This window comes from Pectinophora gossypiella, chromosome 3 (genome assembly GCF_024362695.1).
Source record: "Pectinophora gossypiella chromosome 3, ilPecGoss1.1, whole genome shotgun sequence".
In the NCBI taxonomy this organism is placed as follows: Eukaryota; Metazoa; Arthropoda; class Insecta; order Lepidoptera; family Gelechiidae; genus Pectinophora; species Pectinophora gossypiella.
Genome location: NC_065406.1, coordinates 13,805,500 through 13,824,040, shown reverse-complemented (window position 1 = coordinate 13,824,040; position 18,541 = coordinate 13,805,500). Strand labels below are relative to the sequence as shown.

General features: G+C 38.9%; 1 protein-coding gene across 1 annotated transcript in view; it reads left to right on the top strand.

Moving 5' to 3' along the window:
* LOC126382084 (acetylcholinesterase-like) overlaps positions 1-18,541 on the top strand; it is an 83,090-nt gene that overhangs the window by 35,378 nt on the left and 29,171 nt on the right. The window contains exon 2 of the mRNA XM_050031808.1: positions 15,872-16,003. The gene's annotated coding sequence lies outside the window, so the exon portion shown is untranslated. The remainder of the gene's footprint in view (positions 1-15,871; positions 16,004-18,541) is intronic.

Sequence of the window (18,541 nt, the reverse complement as noted above, 5' to 3'; positions counted from 1 at the left end):
TTTGAAACAGGTAAAAAACGTCAATAATTCGTACTAGAGTACGCTGAACACATCAGGCAGAATATATATTATGTATAAGTAATATATAATTTGGATATCGATGTTCGATTGTCGTTTTATTGGGAGCTTTATTCCGGGAACTTAAAGTCCATTCATGGATATACAAATCAAAATATGCAATAAGTATTTTAAATATAAATAGTGATTTATATATTCAATATTAGTGATTATTTAGAAGATATGAAAGCACGGGATTAACTGTCTGGGAACTGGTATTGTATAATAACGTTTTATGTTTTTTTTTAAAGAACGTCTGACATCTACTTCGTACTGTGCCGAGTTTTCTTGCAGCTTCTATTCCTCGGCTATACAGGTTGTGAGAAGCTGCAGTAGTTTTAGGCGGATGAGACGGTCGTTATGAAAAATAAATGACGATTGAAAGTGTTTCTATGTTACCTACTGAATAAAGACATTTTCGAATTTTGAATTTGAATAAATGTACGTAAGTAAATATAAATGAATAGAACGCTCAGGTGAAAGCGTTGGTGCATAGTTCATGTTGCGATAGAAGCCTTTCCAGCCTACGGTTCTGAAAAACAATAAAGATTTTCCATCGTTTAACCTTTTAATTTCATGGATAACAGACAAATTCATCTGCTCTAACTTTGTCGATACTTCTGAATTTTTATAACACTACTTTTTGTACGAACACACGGTCACAATAAAACATTTCTATTTCTACTCTAGTGACATGCGTTTCTAACCAGGGCCGACAATTTGCGCAATATTGAAATGCAAATTCAAACTGATTAAAATGATTGCAGTACATTTCAATACATTTGCATGTGCGTACCCCTGCTCTAGCCTACACTAGTCAAAGGCTTTGTAGACCAATTTCCGCCGCGGTCAATGCACATTCGTGGTAAAGCCTGGCCGGCACTTCACCATTGCGGAGATTTACTGAGTGGTGAGGAGATAACACATTTAAGTTCATGACTATATTCTCAATAAGTGGTCAACAGTATTACCGTCTATAATGGTTAATAGCCAACTGTGATAATAAAAAGTGATGAGAAGATAATTTTTAACTTTCATTGCGATACTGACCAAATTGGAGATGTCCTTAGAAAAGGTTCAGTAATATCTGCTCTGAACCGGCGTGCGTGTATGAAACGATTGATGTGGAGGAAGCAAGAGAAGTATGCCAGGATCGAAGCAAATGGAATTCCATAGTCTCTGTTTACCCCGGTGGGAATTTGGCGTGAGTTTATGTATGTATGTTCCTTGCATTAAGAACGTCTCGATTCGTGCGGATCGCAATGCGCAGACGAAAATTCTTCCGAATTCTATGAGCTGTCAGAATTTTATTTACAGATAAGGTTGCTTTTTGTTTTATTATTTAAAAGAGTCTTATGACGTCATCAGAAAAATTCGGTAGATATCGTGAGGCTATTGGTCAAAACCCTCGATATAAGTCGCGCTGCGTTGTGCGGGGAAAGTTGCGCTGTCAGCTTATAAGCGGCCTTATTCCTTGACTAGCTAAACTTTCTTGTGTGTGCAACAAATTATAACTTTTATAAAGTAAAGCATAACCATCATACTGCACTTAAAAATGAGAAAAGAAAATATCCTGAACAGGAAATTGCAGGCGGCAAATATTACGATTTCTCGGGAAACGTTCAGCGGTGGCGCAAATTGGTCTGTGCGGAGCGTACAAAGCCTTTGAGCCTCCATACTGTATGGTACAGCTAGCTCCAATAATATTAAACTATCCGAGTGTTTGTTGTGTTTTTTTACTACATAGGTACAACATTTTATACGTTTGTTTGTTTCATCGTAACGAAAACTACAGGGTGATCCAGACCATTATTTTGAGTTGTAATAAAGTGAAATTTTCCATCGCAAAAGTATGGAACTGAAAATAATTAAAAATAACACTAAATTTTTCATGAATTTTCCGACAGGAAATTCCATGAAATCAACTCAGAATCATGATTTCAACCATTTCCCAAAGTTTTCGTTACGGTGTCACTAACATCCATATATTTAGGCTATGGTTTAGTAGCTGTATGGGCTATGTTCCCTTTGCCTGTTGGACGGACACAATAACAAAAAAAAATGTTTATAACAATACAACTTCTTATATCAATAAAACTGAACAACGCCTTCTATGTGATTTTCAAAGAACTTCATTTGGAATGTTCCTCATTCCAAAAGTCCAATTCAGTTTACGGCCCGAGCCGAGGGATTCGGGAAATGGCAGGTACCTAAAACTTAAAATAGAATTATAATGTTGTCTATAGCCTCCTTTGTCTAGTGGTTAGCGCGTTAGGATCACGATCCGGAGGTCCGGGTTCGATGCCCGATGGGAAGGACATGTACAGGACATGTACAGACGAATAAAATAAGAACAATAGGCGAACAACGGCCTCTGTGGTGTAGTGGTTGAGCGTTGGACTCATGATCCGGAGGTCCCGGGTTCGAATCCCGGGGACGTATCACAAAAATCACTTTGTGATCCCTAGTTTAAGGACATTACAGGCTGATCACCCGATTGTCCGAAAGTAAGACGATTCGTGCTTCGGAAGGCACGTCAAGCCGTTGGTCCCGGTTACTACTTACTGATGTAAGTATGTAGTTGTTACATGAGTCATGTCAGGGGCCTTTGGCGGCTCAATGGTAACCCTGACACCAGAGTTGATGAGGTTGGTGATCCGCCTCACAATCTACACTATAGAAGAAAGCGGACTTATTGCTAAATAGCGATTTCTGTCAGGAAACCTTAGGCTGAAAGTTTTTGCATCGGAGCGCGGGAAGGTGCAATACAATAAAACGTTTACGATTAAATTCTGTAAACATGAACACATATTTACCTATTCATTCCTATGATAAATGTACCAATTCATTCGCCATTATAATAAAATCACATTGAAACAGTATAAATGTATTTGTAGTACAGTCTGGTATGTCGTACAAAGGCTCGGCGGGCGGGCCAATTTCCGTAGCCGCCCTCTGCGTCCGGCGCAGGGCGGTCGGCGTATGCGCATAAGCGGAGCGGTAAACGTTTGCTGGCTTTATCATGACTAATTTAGAGCCACGCTCTTGTCGGTGTAGCATTTTCCATGCTACTTTTTTAGGGCATAATAGAGCAGTGGTTCTCTCTTGCCTTATGCCCGCAGTACTCTATCTAACACTATACGGGCCTTAAGGTCGGAAATAAAGATATTTAATTATTTATTTTATTTGATACTTAATTCGTGGTTAATATTAATAAAATTTATTCATACATTATAACATCCGCAATAATATAATATTAATAATTATTTATTTTTTGTTGCACCGTCAATTGTAAAAAAATGTATTAAGTAAGTACTGTACTTATTTTTAATAAATAAATAATAATAATAAAATCCACGATGTTTTAAAGAAAGGCAAGAATACCGTTTATTTATTTTTTTGACGTGACTTATTGTACATTTGCCGCAGATGGCATTAACTACTTGGCCGGACAAATCGGGAGCGCTGAAGGCTCTCACCCGGTACATACAACGTTTGAGACAACAGGCCTGAGGGTGCCCAGTTGGGCGCGAACCTCGGCTCAGGGCGTCGCCTGAGAGGAAACATATTTGAAAGAATTAATCGACCCTAGTGGGTTGATAGCGATAAGCGCTGATTGAGGGAAAAGAATACCCTAAACCCAAGTCGCAGTGGAGAAACAGAGGTCTGTGCCCAGCAGTGGGGTGTATATAGGCTGTTAATGTTGTTTAAGTTATTATGTAATTATGTATATTTTTTGTGAACATTCGAATAGCAAAGAATTCATCCACGCTTTCGCGTTATCATTGTGTTCTACACCTTACAACAGAGGCCCCATACGAGTTCGCTTTTAAATTAAATATAGTTGCTTCCTTATGCAATAAAACTAGACTGCTTTAAGCTATGTATATAAAATAAAACTGTTATGATATATTCATCATCATCAGCCCATTAACGTCCCCACTGCTGGGGCACGGGCCTTCCCTATGGATGGATAGGGAGATCGGGCCTTAAACCGTCACGCGGGCCCAGTGCGGATTGATGGTTATTAACGACTGCTAATGTAGCCGGGACCAACGGCTTAACGTGCCTTCCGAAGCACGGAGGAGCTCGAGATGAAAACTTTTTTTTTGTGGTCACCCATCCTATGACCGGCCTTTGCCAAAGTTGCTTTACTTTAACAATCGCAGACCGAGCGCGTTAACCTCTGCGCCACCGAGCTCCTATGATATATTCACTAAGTATTTATTTTGTGTTCGTATATTAAACGATGTTATGTTCTATGAGATAGATTTTATCTGGGACTTAAAGAATGAGTTTGAATTCATGTTTGGATAATAGATAATTGGTATTATGCATATATTTAGCATATATTGATATAATTGATCCGTACTTCGGAAGGTACAGATGTAAGTACGTAGTCGTTACATGACTTATGTCAGGGGCCTTTGTTCATAGTAATCCTGACACCAGGGTTGATGAGGTTGGTAATCCATCTCCGTAGAAGAAAACGTAGATTTCAGGATCTGAGTCCGGTTAATGGCAATAGACTCCCCCATGGGACTTGAACATAGCTGGCCAGAAGTGGTGTATATACTTTAGTACTTTACACGGCCTCCGTGGTCCAGTAGTTGAGCGCTGGGCTCACGATCCGAAGGTCCCGGGTCCGAATCCTGATAAGGACATATCACAAAAATCACTTTGTGATCCCTAGTTTGGCTAGGACATTACAGGCTGATCACCTGATTGTCCAAAAAGTAAGATGATCCGTGCTTCGGAAGGCACGTTAAGCCGTTGGTCCCGGTTACTACTTACTGATGTAAGTAAGTAGTCGTTACATGAGCCATGTCAGGGGCCTTTGGCGGCTCAGTAATAACTCTGACACCAGTGTTGATGAGGTTGGTATTCCACCTCACAACCCACACGATAAGAAGAAGACTACTTTACACACCTGCCTAACCCTTTGAAGATACAGGCGTGATGCTATGTATGTTTATACATACAATACTCTATAATATCTACTAGAACATAATAAAGTTGCGCAAAAGTTCAATAGGTCGCGTAGTAACCAGAGCGATATATCATGACGTCTGACATGCTCTCTGACGTCATAGGACAGTGGTGACGTCACAAGCAGCGTTCAAAACAACACAAGTAGGTACTTCCTTGATATCGTATTTATAAGAAAACTTGTTTTTCGTAAGTTTCGCCTACGTCAAGGACTCGGGTTTTTCGTGTTTTGATTACAAAGAAGTTCATTTTCATAAACACTGATAACGCAGATAATAAAAAATACAAAGTAATTTAGAATAAAATAGATTGTTCTATATTTGTTTTTGTTTTGTTTTTCTTTTTTAATTTTTTTTTGTTTTTTTTTGTTGTTTTTTATTTTTTTTTGTTTTGTTAGTTTGTTTCTGGCCGCTGAATGCGAGCAGCGCAGGACCGATCGTCGTGGAGATCCTTGGGGGAGGCCTATGCCCAGCAGTGGGCGTCGTATGGCTGATGATGATGATGTTCTATATTTGAAACGTAACAAATATATGGGGTGAAGCTAAGTACATTGATGTATATTATGTTTCTTGACTTCATTGGCTAGCTATAAGTTTCCTATTTTCAGTCGTAGTATATTTCAAAGATGAATTAGAGATAGGCAGGCAGACAAGCGCTCGTCGTAAAATCCGACTAAATCAATGGGGGAGAGTTGCCGTTCTAAACATAATATTCCTTATTCTATTGTACAGGTCTCCTTAATCAATAGGAGGGGGAATGAATGGAGCACACGTGTTACACTTCAGGACCCCGATACCGACCCCGCCGGCGTGTTCGATGACTTCCCTCAATCAGCGTCTCAATTATCGCTATCGACCCCCGATTAATTCTTTCAAATATTTTTTCCTCTCAGACGACGCCCTGAGCCGAGGTTCGCGCCCAACTGGGCACCCTCAGGCCTGTTGTCTTAAACGTTGTACCGGGTGAGAGCCTTCAGCGCTCCCCATTTGTCCGGCCAAGTAGTTAATGCCACCTGCGGCAAATCTACAATAAGTCACGTCAAAAAAAAGGTACACACGTGTTTTAAACTATGAACGTGTCTTTTAAAATCAAATCAAATATACTTTATTGCACAGAACTATATTTCAACAATTAGACATAGCACATACACAACAATCAGACATACATGTACATTTTGGGCGGCTTATTTGCTCTAGAGCAATTTCTTCCAGGCAACCACTACCAGGAAACAAACATTTACAAACAACTTGGATGCGGGATTGTGCAAAAAGAAGTAAATACCTAAAAGTAAACTAAAAAACACAGCTTCTTTATCCGTGTTGCTGGCAACATCTCAATGCAGCAAGATTTAAAAAATGCGACCGCTCCGGTTTATGAAAAAACTTTCATGAATATCGTCTTCGAAGGAAAATAAGAAATGTTAGCATTAACATAAAATATACGGAATATTTTAACCGTGTCATCAGACTTGGTCGTTAAAACTTTACGTGGAAGGCAGGTGGAGGAAGGTGAGGAAATATTACTGGGATGTGAAGCTATTTTGATTACACATAAACTCTCGCCGGCGATTCGCAATCGGGTGAGCAGAGCTTTTCGTACGAAATACTAAGATTGATTTGATGAACCGGATGGTGACAGCTGACCACGGAGGATAAAAAGGCCACATTGCAAGAATTCATCCGAAAAGCGATATTGCTATTTGACATTTTCGCATATAAAAGTAAGTTTGCATTGTCAACAAATGTCAAATAGCAAAATTGCTATGTTAGAGTCTTTTTGTAATTATTTCTTCTTAAGTATGTTAGTTCAATTAAGTGTATTTGTTTTGTATTGTATTGTATGATCTTTTTCAATGTGGCCTTTGGTGGGCCTTACCCACCAGTTCATCGTCCATATAATGTCCAGTCATGTTATGGTTGAACTACACCCGGCCGCATGCCATCGCAGTTTCTCATGTCTCTTTCCTTTTCTATCTCCTCACTCCTCTTCTATCTACTCACAACTGTCATTTGATCTTCTTCTATCGTGTGGGTTGTGAGGTGAATTACCAACTTCATCAACCCTGGTGTCAGGGTTATTATTGAGCCGCCAAAGGCCCCTGACATGGCTCGTGTAACGACTACTTACTTATATCAGTAAGTAGTAACCGGGACCAACGGCTTAACGTGCCTTCCGAAGCACGGATGATCTTACTTTTGACTGTTATTTAATAGAGCGAGATAATGCGACCGCACGCGGCGGAATCGACGAAGCGGTCGGAGTTCGGTCGTATTCCCGTTCTTCATCACGCTCTAGCAAATGACGGTTGTGAATGACAGAAAAAGATAGAAGCATGGGAAAGTGCCATGCGGTGCAGCTAGGGTAGTTCAACCGTAGTATAACTCTGATGCCTATACAAATTGTACGAGATTTTATCTTGCAGTGCCAACGTCACGCGGGTGCAGCGTTGCAGCATTGCGATTAATTGGAAAGCCCTGAAGACTTGATGACTTGAAGATCTTACCTTACTTATTTGGGGCTTTGTTTAAAACAATAGTTTAAATGCAAAATTGCAAGCTTAACAGAACTGAGAAGCGGAAAGTAATCAAGGAACGGAAAGTTCACTTGCAGTTGTTGTATAGTTTGTAGATTTTAATTGGGGCTGGAAAGTTTGGCAACATTTACCCGGGGAGTAAGTAGGTAAACTAATACCTTGAAACAGTTTTCGTAGGCACTGCGTATCTATTGACCTAGTATCTGCGTACCTATACTTACGTAGTACATACACATACATACATAAACTCACGCCTATTTCCCACAAGACTAAGCAGAGACTATGGAATGGTTGACACACTTCTCTTGCTTCCTCCACATTCATCAATCGTTTCATACACCCACGCCGGTTTAGAGTAGATCCTACTGAATCTTTTCTAAGGACATCTCCAATAGGGTATTTGACTGTTCAAAGATAAATTATTAATTGCAAATAAATAAGTCGGGCATAAGGCTACGTTTCCATTGACGCGGAGCTGGGCGGAGAGGAGCGGAGATGTGCAGGTATCGACCAATCACCGCGAGGGAGAGAGGGACAGAGTGTCTTCGTTTTTCGCTCTCTCGAACACTGTGATTGGTCAAATCCGCACATCTCCACTCTTTTCCGCCCATCTCCGCGTCAGTGGAAACCCAACCTAACTGTTTGGAACCCTCATATCTAGGTAACAGGGTCTGTGTGCAAGTTCGCGACCTTTGACCGCGCCAAGGTTATAGTTTTCATATATTACGAATCCAAGGACACCTTTTGTTACAATTGTCTGGGGCCCCCAATTTTACAAAGCTTACCTACATATATTTTCGTTTTTTTTATAAGATATGGATTCCGCTCGAATTACCGAAACTAAATGTCTTGTCTATTTTTGGACGCCAAAACCGAAAGTGCGCCTTGTAAATTGCACAAAGCGTCTTTCCTGTAAATTGTACTTATTTGTATAATAAACGTTGTTTTAAGTTTAGTTATTTATAACGGGTAAGAACCCGTTATTATGTGCTTTAATTATAATAAACGTTTCTTTTTTTCTATATTTTGCTCATATATTTCTGTCATATTCGACATTCATTAATCGACTAGGTAGATAGATATACATTTTGCGTGGACCCTATTATGTCACTCACCCTATGCGCGTGGAAAACCGCAAGACAAGTCGAGTTGACTCGATTATATGGAGTTGGGTTACATCGTCTGTACATTTTTGATTTTATTTTGCTCGTTTAGCACTGCTGGTAGAAGCTCACATACATAATGTATGTTACTTCACTACATTTCGACAATGTCGACCCAAATGTACCAACTGTGGGTCTCATCTTAGTGGGGCTCATCTTACGACAATTGCTTGGACTCGTTTCGGGGGTAGAAATGCGGCTAAATTCAAGTGAAGTCTTGTTGTGTCAGGATGTTGGAAAGCTTCTTGCAGCTTTCTGTGTTTTCCGGGTTATAATGGCTTTGAGAAAATGAGTTCTTTGGTACTTCTATTTGTGTAAGATAATGTGAAGTTAGAAAGAAATAGAAACTTTTTTTAAAAAACAATCGTATTAATTTTCGACGACTTAAAATAGCTACTTTTAATCGAGCTACATAGGTATGCAGATAAAAAAATATTAATCTGCAATGTTGATGATATTTAAAAAAATGATTTTAATATTTCTGATTACTTACTGAATTAGCAAAATAAACTTTAATAAAGCAGTTTTTGGGTAAGATTATTTAGATAAGAAATTACTACTAATACCTACGATCACGAGTACTAATATGTATACACTTTGCAACCATGTCACATTAACTTTTTTGCCAATTAAAATCGTAAGCCTCATAAATGTCAAATATGATAGTGCGACAGGGTTCTAAAGTAGATACAAGATATTGCTCATGACTGTACCTACTATTCTCTTATTCCCAGCACCTTAAACACCATTATTCGAAGCCAACATCATAACTGACGGAAACTGCCATTAAAATCCGGTAAAACAGTTCCACAAGCAAATAGAAAACTTTCGTTAACATTGATTTCCTTCATAAAAAGTTATAAAAAAGTTGTTCAGACCAACTTGGACGCCATCTAACGAACTACCGCTCTTGATAATTTCCGTTTTAGTAAAAAGTCAATTTTCCTATTCCCTTTCTATAAAACGAGCAATAAAACGCTGGCCTTTTAAAGGCTTTTAACTTTTTTAATGTCCGCTCTCAGTAGGTCAGTGGAATATGAAAGGTTTCGCCAGAGTAACGACGGTTGAGGGTTGCAACCATAATGATGGTAGAACCGTCTGGCGGATTACAATCTTGTACTTACAGTATAAAGTAATAATAGGCTGGATGACATCAGTCAAACGTCAGGGGGCCTAAAAATACCACATTGAGGGCAAAAGCAATATTGCTATTTGACATTTTCTTGGCATTGTCATTGCAAATGTCAAATTGCAATATTACTTTTCTAGATGAACTGTTTCAATATGGCCTTTTTAGACCCTCAGAACGTCAGTTTTTGTGGAAATTGTACGAAGATCCACACTTGTGACGTCATCAAAGAACGTCGTTCGTTATTCAAATTCAAACTCGGAAATGAGTTTAATCATAAATTAGATATTTTTTATCACTTCAGACTTGCTTCCCATTCAATATTAGTATTCTTTCATTTATCTTTGACCGAGTCTATAAAGGGTGTTAGTGACATCGTAACGATTATTTAAGGGGATGATTCAGACCATGATTCTGAGTTGATATGAAGTCGAATTTCGTCGAATTAAGATTCATAATAATCTTCACTGTTCTGGGAATAAAGTTTATAAACACAACTTAGAACTACAAATACGTACATTCCAATTTCATTCGTCTTTTCAAATTCCAACCTTTTCATTCGGGCGAAATAATTTCAACGGAGCACTCTCAAGCTAGTTTGGTACAAAAAAAGTTAGTTGGAGGAAAAAAAAACCGGTTTATCCTCACAAAAGTAGGAGACGACTTTAGTTTTGCCGTAGAGGGCCCTCGGCGACGTTGCTTGGACAAATTGCACTCAAGTGGCTTGGTAGCTTCAAGGGGGACTGGTGTGATAAGAAACGCTGGCTTGTTTGTTGCATGAAGATTACACTTACAATAGTCGAAGTGTATACAATAGGTTAGTTTCCAACTAGCCAAATCAGTTACTTTTTACTAAACGTCAATTACTATGAAATTTTTATGAAAAGGCACACTATGACGTCATAGAACACATGATAAAATGAGAATTATATTACTTACCTTTTTCTAAATTCATAAAAATTCATAAACAAAAATTAAATTGATAAAAGAAAATGGTACATATTCGTCAGTTTGAAATCTGTTTTCATTTAGTAATCAGAATTTCATAATCTATCTTTGATTTAAGATACTATCCAATTATACAATTAAGGGTTCCGACGGGGGACTTGGGTTCGCTGCTGCGCCTTTTTTTTGCCGTGACTTATTGTAGATTTGCCTTACTTGGCCGGACAAATGGGGAGCGCTGAAGGCTGTTATCCGGTACAACGTTTAAGACAACAGGCCTGAGGTTGCTCAGTTGGGCGCGAACCTCGGCTAAGCGCGGAAGCATAAGATGGATGACGAATTTAATTTTTTTTTTTATTAAAAATAGGTTTAAGTTTTACTTCTCTCCTTTAGCAGCTTCTCCATACATGATGTCGGATGTAGGTTGCGATTAAACTAACTATTTTTGATATACTCGTAAAGTACAGTAATTCACTCCAATAATATAATTATATATTAATACGAAACTAGATTGATACAATAAAGAAAAGCTATTCAAGTTATTAATGAAATGATGAAAGGTGATGAGTGAAACAAACGTCAAAGCGGCCATCATAGCGTGCAACGGGTCCGTATGCAAACCAGTCCCGTAGGTTTACGGTCTAAGCCTCCATTTCCCGCGTTCCCCTCTAAATTTCAAATGCTACGTTGACTCTCCAAGGGTTTAAGCGCTATATTTTCTGCTTTAACAGAATTTGTTTTTATACGCTCCCTCAATTGCAGCTAGTTTAATATTCTTTAAAAAAAAACTTTTGGAACGGACTCGCATCAATGAGGGTCTTTCTAATCGGCTTTCCCCAAAAACACGATAGATGGCGTTGTTAAGTTGTTTTTTCGTTTAAACTTCTAATTTCATGGATAACAGATATATGCAACTTTCATCTTTGTTTTTGGGTATAAATGATGATCCTTTTTATTACACCCAGGCACAATTACATCTTCCACCCATTATTGTTCTGATCAAAATAAAGGGAAGCAATATAGGTAGCAACATATTTATATACATAATGTGGTCCAAATATCAAGCAACTATTCTTTTTATATATGCTCTTTTTTGACGTCGGTTAAAGTATAATGGAGGTTAGTTTCTTCTTTGACAAAAACTGCCTAAGTACTTACTTATTTTATTCGACATGCAAAACTAAAATACAATTTTATTATGAGTAATTATAGTGAGAACATAAAGGCATAAAATACACGAACTAGTTATTAAAGCAACTAAACCCACCAAATATCAAGCAACTATTCTTTTTATACAGGGTGTTAGTGACATCGTAACGAATACTCAGAGGGATGATTCAGACCATGATTCTGAGGTAATTTCAAGTGGAATTTTCCGTCGCAAAATTCATGTAATTTTTTTAGTTTTTTTAAATTATTTTCAATTCTATACTTTTGCGATGGAAAATTCCACTTGATATTAACTCAGAATAATCAGCTGAATCATCCCTCTCAGTATTTGTTACGATGTCACTTACACCCCACACAAGTACATACAGTAGCCATACAAGTAGGTATGGGTGTTAGTGATACTGTAACGAATACTGAAGGGGATGATTCAGACCATGATTCTGAGTCGATATCAAGTGGCATTTCCTGTCGGAGAAGTCATGAAAATTTTAGAGCTTATTTAAATTATTTTCCGTTCCATACTTTTGCGACGGAAAATTCCACTTGATATCAACTCAGAATCATGGCCTGAATCATCCCTCAAAGTTTTCGTTACGATGTCACTAACACCCTGTATATGCTTCGGCCATTACATTATATTTTGGAATAATTATGTACCCGAGTAATGAGAAAATAGGTAATTATCACGTTTAAACTGAACAACGCCATCTATATTGTTTTTGATGAACGTAGCCTGGAAAGTCCCTAATTGTAGAACAAAAAGGCCTAAAGTAATATTAGTACTCAATATTTTAGATAGACGGCGCCGGCGTCGGCTTAATGACGATACATAGATCGAAAGAATGTCGCATGGACAGGAGGAGGACCCGGTGGTGTAATGGTTAACACGCTCGTCTCTCGTCCCGACTTGACAAGAGCCTGAGCATCAGAATGACTGCCCAAAATGACAGATCAGTTTTTTTGCTCATATTTTTTTATTTCTTGTTTTAAAAATCTAAAAAAAATATTTGTTTAAGTAGGTACTAAATTTGTGTATAGGCGAAATTAAATTTCGGAGCCTTTTTGTGGAGATTCTAAATGTGGGTGGTCATTCAGACATCAGAATGACTGGCCATTTTTTAAATTAATTTTCTTATTTATTAATTAGGTAGAAAATATCTATACAAAGGTACTAAATAGTAGCTAAAAGGTATTGGATGTTAGTAATATTTTAAAACTGATCTGTCATTTTGGGCAGTCATTCTGATGCTCACCTTCTTGTCTACGGGTTCAAGTCCCGTCCGAGTAAGAAATTAAATTTCAATTATGAACAATTATGTCGTGGTTAGGTTAGGTTCCGTGCTTCGAAAGACACGCTAAGCCGTTGGTCCCGGGCGACTAGGCCAACCACCTCCACCAACCCGCAGTGGAGCAGCGTAGTGGAGTACTGTTTATGTATGTTATGTTATACGTACAACAAGTTGACTAACACGTTGGTCTAACAGAAAGCTCGGTGAGGTGTGCGTATTTCGTTCATCTTGCGATGGATGTACCTCTGACTACCCCAATTGGATAGTCTTGAACATACACGTTAAGTTGAAAAACTCGCAAGGGTATACAGTGCATTTTGGTATTAGTATACGTCCGTGTTAAAAGGTTGAAAGGCTTCATGTTTGGAAACAATCGAAGTCGTTCAGCTGAAAGCATATGGTGCATGTTTCGGAGTCAAGAGTCTCTTCAATATAAGAGCTTTGTGAAGCGAGGTATTGTGTATCGCAGCTGTCGATGAAACCCCTTTTTTGACGTGACTTATTGTGGATTTGCCGCAGATGGCATTAACTACTTGGCCGGACAAATGTCGAACTTGAGAAGCATATACAGTCTTCTGTCGTGTGGAATGCGAGTTGGATTATCAACCTCATCATAGGCCCCTGACATGATTTATGTAACGACCCCTGACATATCAGTAAGTAATAACCGGGACCAACGGCTTAACGTGCCTTCCGAAGCACGGATCACCTTACTTTTTGGACAGTCAGGTGATCAGCCTGTAATGTCCTAACCGAACCAGGGATCACAAAGTGATTCGAACCCGGTACCTCCGGATCGTGAGCACAACGCTCAACCACTGGACCACGAAGGCCGTTAGCATATACAGTAACATGTATTTATGTATAAAAAACTAGTTATTGATACATAATATACAGGGTGTTAGTGACTATGGTGATAAATCCTAGGAAAACCAGTTACTCTTGGTAAGAGTTCGAAATGAAACATTTTCATTAAGAAAACACTTCATTATGGAAGGTAATCTAGTACTGGTAAATCCTAAGATTGACTTCCTAAGTTCGGGCTTTTAAAGTAATATATACAAACTCATGCTCTGGACTTTAAATGGAAGCAGAAAAGGAAAAATCACCAAAATTGAACTTGTTCTGGCAAATAAGAAGTTGCTTTATTCACTCTACCATAGAAAAAGGAAAAATATTACGTGCAGAACGGCAACTCTCCGCTCGAATCCCCACCAGCGGCTGAGCTAGGTTTACCTCACCGGTCTTACTTTAGTCTTCAATCGTATATGTGCGTCAGACGTCAAACACATAGATGCGCGTGTACGATAACGTCAATGTGTAGTGTCTGTGTAAAACGAGGTGTTTTGTATGAAGTGTCCGGGTGTGAATGTACTAAAATTTTCCGCTGGTGGCGCAACCATTGTGCCCTAGTGTGATAGGGCCCTTAATCGTAAGTAAACAGGCCAGTCCACGCCGCACTTAGCTGATTGGTTGCATGTCGGCCGTATTGACTCAAGACTATAATATATTACACAATATGTTGCTGAGTATTGTGGCCAGAACATTGATTTTATTTGTTTAGAAGACTGATTAATTTGGTAGAAATGTATCGATCTTCATTTAAAGAATAGGGGTAGTTTCCAACTAGTCAAATCAGTTACTTTTTACTAAACGACAAAACACGAAATTACAAAAAAGCAACCTGTGACATCATAGAAAAACGTGACTAAATGTCCCACTTATTATAAAGTTTTTCATTATTAAAATTCAAAAAATAACTGTCCATCAGTTATACTAAATGATGTTGAAATCCCCCAAGCAGATGAAGCCAGATACCTTGGTCTTTATCTTGACAGACGACTCACATGGAGAAAGCACATATTTACAAAACGTAAAGCTCTTGGCATGCAATTCCGCAACCTATATTGGCTAATGGGCCGAAAATCTCAACTTTCAATGGAAAATAAATTAATATTATACAAATGTATTTTGAAACCCATTTGGGCGTATGGAATACAACTCTGGGGAACAGCCGCACACTCCAATATAGAGATCCTACAGAGATTCCAAAATAAGACCCTCCGCATTATCACAAATGCTCCATGGTACATTACCAATAGCAGATTACACAAAGAGTTGGGTATCCCAACAGTAAGTGAAGAGTTAAAAAATGTAAGCTGCTCTTACAAAAACAGAATAACAGCCCATCCTAATATACTGGCCAGGCCGCTCATGGATGAGCACACACAACTAAGACTAAGAAGGAGGCTGCCGCAGGATCTAGCCAACTAAGGCCCAAAATAGGAAGCGACACTGGTCGCTTACCTAAAATGATACCTATACACCACAAGAAGTGCTTATTATCCAAGGGTGATAGATTGCGCGCAAAAAAGGGGTTAAAAAAAAAAAAAGAATTCATAAATAAATTAAATAAAAAAAACAAAACTTTTTTTGTCACCTTTAGATCTGTCTTTATTTAGTAATCGGAATTTTATAATTAATCTTATGTCTAGGAAACTACACATGAGTTAAATATTAAGTTATAAACCCTATCTACTTACTTAAAATTTCTTTAATTTCTATAATTACTGACATTAATGTTATTTTGTTACAGAGGCAGGTGTATAGGATGTGAAGAGGCGCGCACGACGCTGCACATGCTCTGCGAGCCACCGACATGGGGTATCGGGGCTAGACATGAACCACTCGCCCTGAACCGAGCACTCGACTGTCGATACACACACAGGTAATTGCTATAGAAATAGATACTGCCACAGATATAGAGTCACCGCCATAGGGCATCAAGTCTAGATATGAACCACTCGCCCTGAACTAAGCACTCAACTGTCAATACACACACAGGCAACTGCCATAGATATAGATACTGTCATAGATACAGAGTCACCGACATAGAGCACTGAGGCTAGACATGAACCACTCGCCCTGAACCAAGTACTCGACTGTCGAGATACACACAGGTAACTGCCATAGACATAGATACTGCCACAGGAGTGGTCGGTGACTCTGTATCTATGGCACCACTCGCCCTGAACCGAGCAATCGACTGTCGAGACATACACACATTTAACTGCCATAGATACAGAGTCACCGACATAGGGCATCGAGACTAGACATGAACCACTCGCCCTGAACCAAGTACTCGACTGTCGATACACACACAGGTAACTGCCATAGACTGCCAGAGGAGTGGTCGGTGACTCTATATCTATAGCACCACTCGCCCTGAACCGAGCAATTGACTGTCGAGACACACACACACACATTTAACTACCATAGATACAGAGTCACCGACATAGGGTATCGACGCTAGATTTGAAACACTTGCCCTGAACCGAACACTTGGATTGCGATACATAACATACAGGTAACTGACATCGACATAGATGCAACCATAGATATTGATTATAAATATCGACATAGGTAGAGATACAGTATACAATTTTTTAACACACCTTTTTTCACAATTGTAGTACAATAAAATATCATTCGATGTCGAAAATCAGGAAATGGGTGCTCGTAAATAATTCAATAAGCAGCTAGCAGATTCTTTAATCTCAGCTATGCATTGCTATCTCTGACCAAACGAATTCGTGTGAAAATTAGTATCGACAGGTATATGTATCCCTTGTGGTTTACAGGATGTATGTACGTAGTACGCAAATTGAAAAGGCGACCGTGCCCTATCTACGGATTGGCGAACCCGCCTTTCACTCAGCTCAATATGAATATGCTTGTAAAGTAAAATGTGAACGCTTAGGTGATATTGGAACAGATTTGTTGATGTAAGCGTGACTGATGGTGCCATTCATTCTCAATTAGCTTATTATGTTCTTATATCATTGAGGAGCTCGGTGGCGCAGCGGTAAATGCGCTCGGTGTGCGATTGTTGAAGTTAAGCTACTTCGGCAAAGGCACCGGCCACCGGCGGTAGGATGGGTGACCACAAAAAAAAAAGTTTTTATCTCGAGCTCCTCCGTGCTTCGGAAGGCACGTTAAGCCGTTGGTCCCGGCTGCATTAACAGTCGTTAATAACCACCAATCCGCATTGGGCCCGCGTGGTGGTTTAAGGCCCGATCTCCCTATCATCCATAGGGAAGGCCCGTGCCCCAGCAGTGGAGACGTTAATGGGCTGATGATGATGATTCTTATATTACTACACAGGGTGTTAATTACGTCGTAACAAAAACTCTGAGACATGATTCAGACTATGATTCCGCGTTGATATTAAGTGGAATTTTCCGTCGCAAAAGTGTGGAACTGAAGATACCAAAAACACTAAAATGTTCATGAATTTTCGACAGGAAATTCCACTTGATATCAACTCAGAATCATGTTCTGAATCATCCCCTTCAGTATTCGTTACGATGTCAATAACATACTTGATCCTTAAGTAAAAAAAGATGCACATGTTACAGAGAAGCAAAGTCATCTAATACAGACTTGGGCTAGAAAATTTAAAAATTGAGTTTTAAAGAAATTTTTATTTATCTGTAACTTCTCTTTTGTGGATTTTCGAAAACCAAGAGTTAATATCATTATCGTAAACGCAAAAATATCTTAGAATCATTTGTCTTTTTGCAAATATTATTATTTATTATTATTATTATTGGAAGCACAGGCAGCACTTTGTACTGATGCGTGCTTATCACTTCACTTGTGTTCATGATTGTTCATATATTTGTCAAGTCTATTTTTGAAAGAGTTTACTGAGGGAGCACTGATCACAGATTCTGGCAGTTCATTCCACGCGTCCACTACACGGTTGGGCAAAAAGTGATATCGAGGGTTGCTAGTACCTTTGGAGCGTGAGAGTTTTAGCGAGTGTCCTCTCAGATTGATGTTTTGGTTACTGAACCAAAAAAAAAATGCCTTGAAAGACATCTACAAGGCATTAACAAATATCCGGATAAAACTTATAGTATGTTTCCATTCGGCGCATTGGAAAACTAATATGTTAACTAACTCCTCTGACCCCGATGAACACTGTCAGCATTAAAACTCCACCTCATTGCGTCTCGACAGAGGATGAAAGCAGAAAAATATAATTAAGTCGTTTCTATGTGGCAGCACGGCGGCACGCGTGCCGCGACTATACGGAGACTGAGATAGGGAGGGGCACACGCGACATCTTGTCGATGTTTTGTGTGTGGGGATATATAAATTAATCAAATTAAAAACAAAACTTAAATTTATATAAAATAATAAAATCAAGTAAACCCGGGTGAGATCGTTGTATTATAAACATTGCTTTGTTTCAAAGTAT